General features: G+C 36.1%; 1 protein-coding gene across 5 annotated transcripts in view; it reads left to right on the top strand.

Annotated features, from left to right (window-relative positions):
* Positions 1 to 3,106: 3,106 nt before the first annotated feature.
* apbb2b (amyloid beta (A4) precursor protein-binding, family B, member 2b) overlaps positions 3,107 to 9,493 on the top strand; it is a 50,617-nt gene continuing 44,230 nt past the window's right edge. For all 5 annotated transcript variants that reach the window (XM_016233221.1, XM_016233225.1, XM_016233224.1 and 2 more), the window contains exon 1: positions 3,107 to 3,175. The gene's annotated coding sequence lies outside the window, so the exon portion shown is untranslated. The remainder of the gene's footprint in view (positions 3,176 to 9,493) is intronic.

The raw sequence follows: 9,493 nt of genomic DNA, 5'->3' as shown, positions 1-9,493 counted from the left end.
CACAACGTTTTATTATAATAATGTTCGCATTAGAATGTTATATACACGACATTCCCAATCATAGTTATTAATGTTGTGCACTGCTGTTTGAGCTGCGTGCGCTGAGCTAAAGACGATCACCGGTAAACTGAAGCTCTTTTTAACTTAACCAAACACATTCTATATGAGATAAATCAGATATACATCAAATAAACACAATATTACAACGTACAATTGCACAAAAGGCTGCAAACGAACAGCGCGCATCTGAAGTGTCTCTGAAGGAAATAATGCATTATTTATCGGCTTTAAGATATCGGCCAAATTTTCTTATCAGGCCGATACCGATAACAGAAAAAATGAGCATTTATCGGCCGATACCGATATGGTGGCCGATATATCGTGCATCCCTAATATATATATTACTGTTTTTACTGTATTTTTAATAAATAAATACAGCCTTGGTGAGCGTAAGACAATTACACATTTTTACCAACCTCTAACTTTTGAATGGTAATGTATATTTAAGTTAATTAATGCTGATATGCTCTTTTTTTCATTGTTTTGTTTCATATTGTGCATAAGTTATATAACCCCACGTTTATGATACTTTCATGCAACTCTGTGACTGGAAGTTTGGAAGTGAATCTGCATCTATAAAAGTTTGCGAATGACTCCAAAGTGTTTGATTCATGGCTCTACTCTCTCTATAGAACACATGAAACTACTCGCCTGTGTCTGTACTTGCCACGGGTGCTGCTTTGAGGAGTGGAGATTGACCTCTGGGTCACTTGGGACAGCATGTCTGAGCGTGTGCTTTCAGGACACATATGCCTTCTGTTGTTTCATGCAGCCACTTCAACAAACTCTTACACTGGATGGATTAAATCAATATTAAATGCCTTTATATCTACCTATTTAATACAACACACACAAAAAGAAAAGGTGTTTCATAACATTTAAACTGGTTAAAAAAAATACATTTTCGAGTGTAAATCACATACCCTAGTTCAGACAGAAGAGGAGGCCTCAGGAATTCAATTTACCCTGGAGTGTCAAATGAACTGCCTGCTGCAGTCTGTTGGGTCAGAGTTCACACCAAAAGTCTGCACCCTCCCCCTATCCCACACACACACAGTCAAAGACATTTATGAGCACAGATGGTTAATGGCTATCTTGTTTAACATGAATAGCTACAAACTTCTCGCTCTCCTCCTGTCTCCCAATGAAGATGATGTAACAGTATAATATAACAGTCTAGACACTGGACAGCTGCTAGCTCCTGAACCCTTGTCTTATGCAAACTCATTAGGTTATGGGATCTTTTCTGAAATCCATTCATTAAGTAGTTAGACCTAATTTAAACAAAGATCCTATTACCTTTTTAGGATCTTTATTTAATTGCAGTTTACTAAGTACACACAAATTAATTGTGTACTGATTAGTGTGTAAATTAAATATCTTTCAATTAGAAAAATCATGTGCATGTGTGCAAAAAAAAAAAGAGTGCATGTTGACATACTATTTATTATGAGATTTGAATTATTATTTCTGACAGCTTCTGTGCTCCAGTTTATTCCTCCTTTAAATTGATTAAGGTTCTCTCTCCAAACTTTCCGTCACGCTCTCTCTCCTCTCCGGGAATGTGTTTCCTGTAGTCCGCTGGCTGATTGGTCCGCTGTCTTCCGGGGAGACGCGGATTGGAAGCCTGCGCTCGACATCTGGAAGGGAGGAGAGTAGTGATGGGAAGTCCGAATCATTTATGCGAATCGGTTCTTTCGAACAGTTTGTCAATGAGCCGTTTAAAAACAATTCACTGGTTCTTTTACGTCATCGCCTTGTATCTGACGTCTCGGCAAGACATATTTGCTATACATGTGCAATAATATATTGCTTCCAGTAAACTATAAACTTGCAAAGTTTAATGACAGCAACTGCTCCTTTTGTGATCACTTAGAAAAACATATTATATACAATATTTTGGAATTGTGTTTTGGATTGAGCTTTCTAATTTTGATCAAAAATAATTTAACCCACTCTTGCGTATTGGCTATACATTTTTGTTTTGTGGTTACTCTTTGAAAAGCATTTAGAGCATTATCATATGAAGATTACAAGTACTGTATTACTATGCCTTGCAAAAAATAAAAAAATCATAAATGTACATTTATATTTCCCACAAGCTATATTCAGTCTGAACAATTAATCTTTCATAATTATACATCGTCCATCACAACTAACATAGTATATTTATATTTAACTGCACACTTTGTAAATAACATCTGCACACTAATAAACATATGTGTACATTTATCTAAACAATTACATTTTTTCCTATACTTCTATTTCTGTATATAGTACATTATTCAAATGTTCTTTTTTATTATATTAGTTTTGTATTACATCCCTACTGTGTTATTCCTATGTATGTCTACACTATCATGTATGTCTGCACTATGTCTGTACTTTCTTCTACACTGGAAGCTCCTGTCGTCAAGTCAAATATCCTTGTGTGTGTAAACATACTTGGTAATAAAGCTCTTCTGATTCTGATATAAAATGAAATGTGTAAAGTGTTGGTGTATATTTGAATTATTCTAAGAACTAAACATTTAATAATGTGTTTTAGTTCATTTCATTATTTCATATAACCCTCTAAGAATATGTTGCTTATTGTCTTACTCTTGTCTGAATGCTGTATATATCCTTGTTGCAATAAAAGGGCATATATTGCCTGTTTGTTTTTATTAACAAGGATGTTTATTGTAGGCCTAGTTCATGTACCACAGTTAAACTCGTTGCAGTCGTTTACCAGCTCATAAAAACATAAATTTAGGCTAGAAGCTACATAAAATGTACATTTACATTAAACAACAGTAATATTAATTTTCATCACTCATCACAGTTTTGGGATGTATTTATTTAATGTCGACCTCCCTGGTTTTCGGCTCTTTACGAACCGTGAATCCCCAGCTGAAGGTTCTCAGTTTAATGAACTGTTGACTCAAGAACCGCACGGACCGATTTTTCGAGAACGAATCATTCAGAAAGGCCTTGCGAACCGGTCAATTAATTCAAAAGATTCGACTCAAACGAACGACTCGCTCGAGAATCGGACATCGCTAGAGGAGAATAGACGAGAGAGGTAAAGCAGAAAAAAAGGAGGAGAACGAGAGAGAGGGTGCTGACATCTGAGGTGAGTGATGTGCTATGCCAAAATATTTAACCTGGACATAAGAGCAGCTGATTTGTGATTCGAGAACATTCAGTTCTTGCCGTTTGCCACTTTTGTTGGTAATGAGTTTGAACGGTTGGAAATACGAAGTTGTAGAGGTGCTTCGCCCAAACAGCGATAGCAGAAGGCGGATAGACGCCTCCTCGGCAGATGGGCTGCTGACTAACTGTTTCTCGAATATGAACGTTACATTATGCGAACGCTCGAGCTTTGCTACAGTAACACACACGTTATCGCTTGATACATAGTAGCGATTTGACGCGTATTTGCTGCTGTTATATCCAGTTCGTTTCAGTTGCGATGGAATGGGGGTAAACGGGGGTCGCAGCCCAGCTTCTGGATTTCGCTTGACTTAACCGCTCACTTTGTGCTTCGCTGTTGATCCTTCAGTTGTACAATTAATGTCACTTAAACATTAGGATTAATAAGTGCCATTTGGGACGTTTATTTCGCCACGGTTATTTTTACTCGCCTCGCCTCGCAGGTCTATGGCAGGCTCCGGCCCCCTGTTCAAGGCCAGGCCAATGGAAAGTCAAAGCAGATGGAATCGATAGTCTCTCATACAGGGCTGAGGCAAACGTGCTTGTTTGTTTAAGTTAAAGCACCCAACATGTGTGTTTGAAAGAATCGTTAGTATGAGCGCGTTGGCCTGTGTCCGCTGTAGGTGCGCGGCGCGGCGCGTTGCGTCGCAGTGGCGAGACCCTCGTCTTGTTTCACGACGCCCGTTCTGCTCCAAGAGCAGACATGTTCTCTATAAGACCATCTCACGTTCTCCGCTCCTTCCAGCCGTGTGCAGAACTACAATAGCCAATTATACTGTAGAAATCGTTCACAGTAAGGCGATTGCGATCACTAACTGTCCTATAATTCATGGGCTGAAATGTAGAAGGCATATGCGACATTGAGAGCAGCTTTGGGAATTGTTGTTACTTCAAAGCTGGTTGCTGCATTTCTGGAAAGCAGTGTTGTTGCCAGATGAAATGGTAGTGGTGGTGGTTGTCAGTATTCGTCCTGTTTGTTTATGAACTTGTAAGTGTGTTTGTAAACTATAAGCGGTCATTTCCACTGAGTTGCATCCCTGAGCCTTCCACTGTAACCCACTAGAGATGTGGGGTGTGATTGCTTCATGGGTTTGACTTTCCTCTGGTTGCTGCACTATTAATAAGCTCTTGCGTTGGTCATGAATAGAAATACCATTAACAGTCTGATATAGAAATGTATAAAAATGAATACTAGTAATAGCCTATATTAATATTAAAAATATATAGGGCAGTAAGGCCCCAGTGAAAATGTTGTAGGCTATCTTTCTAATTTAAAGGGATAGTTCACCCAAAAATGAAAATTCTTCTCAAGTTTCAGAAAGTAATAAAGGCATTATACCAGTCATATAAAATATGAATTGAGCAATTTATACCAACTTTTCTGAAGAGACGCAATTACGTTATATGATGAAGTTTTTAGTTTCGGTTTTTATTCACATATAAATATTGATGAACATGCATACTTTAAGCACAAGAAACAATAAGGTTTGTTCTAATGTGTTAAGTCAATGTTTATATGTGAATAAAAACCTAAATCATTATGAGTGGTTATATAGACTTTCAATGAATAGACAAAAATCTTTATATGTTTTCTGAAGATGAATGAAAAGAATATTGTGTTTGGAATGACATGAAGCTAAATAAATGATGATAAAATTACTAGCCCTGGCTTGAACTAGCCCATTAGTGAAAATAATATTGTGAGGCCAGCATCATTTTGATTGGAAAAAGGCATTCAAATTCAGATTCATTTGTGAACATGAAAAGAGAAAATTATTTGAGAGAATATATATATATATATTTTTTTTTTGGGGGGGGGATGTATTTTTCAGGACTTCCAGAGTTAACTTGTTAAAATAAGATTTTAATTAAAAGTTAAATGAAATAGCCTAATTATTTAAATATATTTTCCAAATATATTTCTTTCTGCTTTGTTTCTTGCTGCTTTCGAAAGACTTGTCAGAAATCATGAGATTACTAACAAATATCCTATTAATAAGTATTTCATTGTTTGTAGGAAATAAAAACAAAATGTGTTTTATGTTGAAGAACTATGCATACATTATCTCTAATAGTGGATAGAAAAAAGAAATACTTAATATAGGATTCTCTAGATAATATTTCTTTATATCACACTTTTAAAAAAAATCACAGTCTACATAAAAATATATAGCTGTCATTGATTTTTAGGAAGGCGGTCAACTGCAAGGGGACTGTAATGTGAACGTCCCTGATTTAGCCTATATGATAATCTCAGTTATTTGGTATGTTTCTGGTTGGTTTGAATGTGTTTTGAATATATGGTCTCAGACTTTTGGACCCCACAGTAGTTGCTATAAAAGAGTATAAAAATAGCTACTTTGTGCCATATTTTAGATAATCTAATGTAAGACTTTGCATCATATTGTATCCATAAAAACTGTGAGCACATAGTATGCATAATGGAGGAAATCTTAGTGTAAACCTCTGTCTCTTTCAGGGTCTCTAGTCTTTTTTAAACCCAGTTCTTGATCTTCTAAACTTGACTTTTATCCCTTCACTTTGTGCCTGTCTGTTGTGCAACAGCAGCTCAGTTCAGTCGGGTATAGTGAAAATATATCCTTGTTAAGGATTCCGATTTCCTAGTGCTCTGGTTGGGATAAGGTCGATGCTTTGGGAATGAGAGCCTTCTGGAATGTTTTGCTGAGGGCTGTTGTGGTCATAAAGTCTTATTTCCAGAGCCAGTGCTCGTCAGGATTTGTTGTATGATGCAATGTTTGTTATAACATTGATCATGGGTTATATTTTGGCCAACTGTTAGCACAAAGCCATGCTATATTATCTGGTTTCTCAGTGCACAGATTGCCAGCCTATGCAGAAACATGATTTTGTTTTGGTGTAAATGTGTTTGTTGTCACAGGATATTTAGGGTATATGGCGGCTGCCTCATTGGATTTTCATAAACTAGCATTTTTGGTATGTGACAGCCTGAAATGGTCATATAACAGTCAAGACAGAAGAACACCTAAGGTTAATAATGGCAGTATGACCCATTTTACAATTTGGATGTAGACTATTTAACATTTCAGTCATTTCTTAGTGCACAATTCCTATACACATTTAAGAGTATTTGCAGAAACATTTAAAAATGAAAATGTGTGTAAAATCAAATACGTTTAGTGCTAGATAAATCTTCAAATCGCTACCTGTGATGTAGACTCTCTCTACTAAAATGTATTTTTCAGGACTTCCAGAGTTAACTTGTTAAAATAAGATTTTAATTAAAAGTTAAATGAAATAGCCTAATTATTTAAATATATTTTCCAAATATATTTCTTTCTGCTTTGTTTCTTGCTGCTTTCGAAAGACTTGTCAGAAATCATGAGATTACTAACAAATATCCTATTAATAAGTATTTCATTGTTTGTAGGAAATAAAAACAAAATGTGTTTTATGTTGAAGAACTATGCATACATTATCTCTAATAGTGGATAGAAAAAAGAAATACTTAATATAGGATTCTCTAGATAATATTTCTTTATATCACACTTTTAAAAAAAATCACAGTCTACATAAAAATATATAGCTGTCATTGATTTTTAGGAAGGCGGTCAACTGCAAGGGGACTGTAATGTGAACGTCCCTGATTTAGCCTATATGATAATCTCAGTTATTTGGTATGTTTCTGGTTGGTTTGAATGTGTTTTGAATATATGGTCTCAGACTTTTGGACCCCACAGTAGTTGCTATAAAAGAGTATAAAAATAGCTACTTTGTGCCATATTTTAGATAATCTAATGTAAGACTTTGCATCATATTGTATCCATAAAAACTGTGAGCACATAGTATGCATAATGGAGGAAATCTTAGTGTAAACCTCTGTCTCTTTCAGGGTCTCTAGTCTTTTTTAAACCCAGTTCTTGATCTTCTAAACTTGACTTTTATCCCTTCACTTTGTGCCTGTCTGTTGTGCAACAGCAGCTCAGTTCAGTCGGGTATAGTGAAAATATATCCTTGTTAAGGATTCCGATTTCCTAGTGCTCTGGTTGGGATAAGGTCGATGCTTTGGGAATGAGAGCCTTCTGGAATGTTTTGCTGAGGGCTGTTGTGGTCATAAAGTCTTATTTCCAGAGCCAGTGCTCGTCAGGATTTGTTGTATGATGCAATGTTTGTTATAACATTGATCATGGGTTATATTTTGGCCAACTGTTAGCACAAAGCCATGCTATATTATCTGGTTTCTCAGTGCACAGATTGCCAGCCTATGCAGAAACATGATTTTGTTTTGGTGTAAATGTGTTTGTTGTCACAGGATATTTAGGGTATATGGCGGCTGCCTCATTGGATTTTCATAAACTAGCATTTTTGGTATGTGACAGCCTGAAATGGTCATGTAACAGTCAAGACAGAAGAACACCTAAGGTTAATAATGGCAGTATGACCCATTTTACAATTTGGATGTAGACTATTTAACATTTCAGTCATTTCTTAGTGCACAATTCCTATACACATTTAAGAGTATTTGCAGAAACATTTAAAAATGAAAATGTGTGTAAAATCAAATACGTTTAGTGCTAGATAAATCTTCAAATCGCTACCTGTGATGTAGACTCTCTACTGAATTGACTTTGGCAGTGCTGACTATTGCCAAATCTCAATATATTTTATAGATCACTATTTCCATGTTCAGGATCTTTCTGTCTTTTTCAGACTTTCAAAATGAAGGACTGCTAATATTTTGTAACAAAAGATTAATCTGAATTTTCCAAATTCAAAACAAGCTAAGCTCTGTCAACTTCCTTCGTAAAGGCATTAGTGTAAACATTACTTTTGCCCATTTTACAAACAAAGGGGCACATTATTTTCTGTTGGCACAGATGCTGTAGATATCATGTGTTAAACCCGGAACATTCCTTCATATGATGCAGCAGCTGCCGGCGTGTTTATACTGCTCGGCCTGCAAATTTCTGTTTTTACATTGCTTTTGATTTTTTGACTGCATGGCTCAACAATAAAAATTTTTTTTCCAGATTTTTATTTGCACTTCCCATATTTTCACTTGCATCACACACACACACACACACACACACACACACACACACACACACACACATATATAAAATATATATATAAAATGTTTCCCTTTTTTTTTTTTATAGCTAAAGTAGCCACAGGCTACTTTGAAGCAACTTAAGCATTAAGCAACATTTTGGTCAAATGAATTAGTTTTACTTGCCCCACCACAAAAATGTATTTTATAAGATACATTTGCCAAGAAAAAATATATATCTTTTGAATTTTTTAAATAAAGTGCTTTCATTTGCTTCTTTTAATTACTTAATAGGTAGAAATGACAAAGCTGTTAACACCATTCTAAACAAACGTTGATTTGTGTGTAAATGTTTAATTTAATTAGCCTATGTTGTTTTCAACCCATTCTAACTAATGCTTTCAAGACTGTCTTACAATTTAATTTTGACAAAACCTCTTTGCTAGCCAGCTACCTATGTTTAAATATACAGAATCACAACAACATTCAGAAGAGGTTTAAAAGTCTATGGGGCCTAAAAAGATCAACGAATGTAAGATGAAGTGAGATTGCGGAACAGCCCTAAACACTCACGCTGGCCTCGAACCAGCAGGCCATCCTTATTGTTTTTGTATATGTATTTGTATAGTTTTTGTAAAAAAAAAAAATATATAAAAGAGTAAACTCTAAAAACTTGAAATATATTAGGCTAGATATTTAATAAATTCTAAATATCTCATATTTCTCACCCATTTTATATATCCATTTATTCTGCACGCTTTCTTATTCCATTGCTCTCTTTGACTCTCTATCTTTCTTTATCACCAACACACAGACATACACTTCACCAGCAGCAGACTGGAGAGATATGACTTTGTCAGTGTATTGGTAACCATCTTCATACAGGATCTGGTATCCTTGTTGCAGCCTGTGTGTTTTTTTTAGGTAAGCGATGTGATGTCACTGCTAATAGCAGCGTCCTCTGGACATACTCCGTGTGTGTGTGTGTGTGTGTGTTGGTTTATATTCCAGCAGGCTGCTGCACTATGTCTCTGTCTCCCTCTTTAAGGGTCTGGACTTGCTGACTGAGGAAAAAGTGAGTCAGAGGGGGATAGAGAGAGAGAGAGAGAGAGAGAGAGAGAGAAGGGGGCCGAGAGGGTGGTGCTGTGGAGAGACTGCAGCTGATGGCTGAGAGGGGGGTGTATGTAGTACAGGGGTACATCTGCACCG

This window comes from Sinocyclocheilus grahami, unplaced genomic scaffold (genome assembly GCF_001515645.1).
Source record: "Sinocyclocheilus grahami isolate Dianchi unplaced genomic scaffold, SAMN03320097.WGS_v1.1 scaffold427.1, whole genome shotgun sequence".
In the NCBI taxonomy this organism is placed as follows: domain Eukaryota; kingdom Metazoa; phylum Chordata; class Actinopteri; order Cypriniformes; family Cyprinidae; genus Sinocyclocheilus; species Sinocyclocheilus grahami.
Note: the sequence above shows the minus strand (reverse complement) of the source record. Positions and strands in the feature narration are given on the sequence as shown.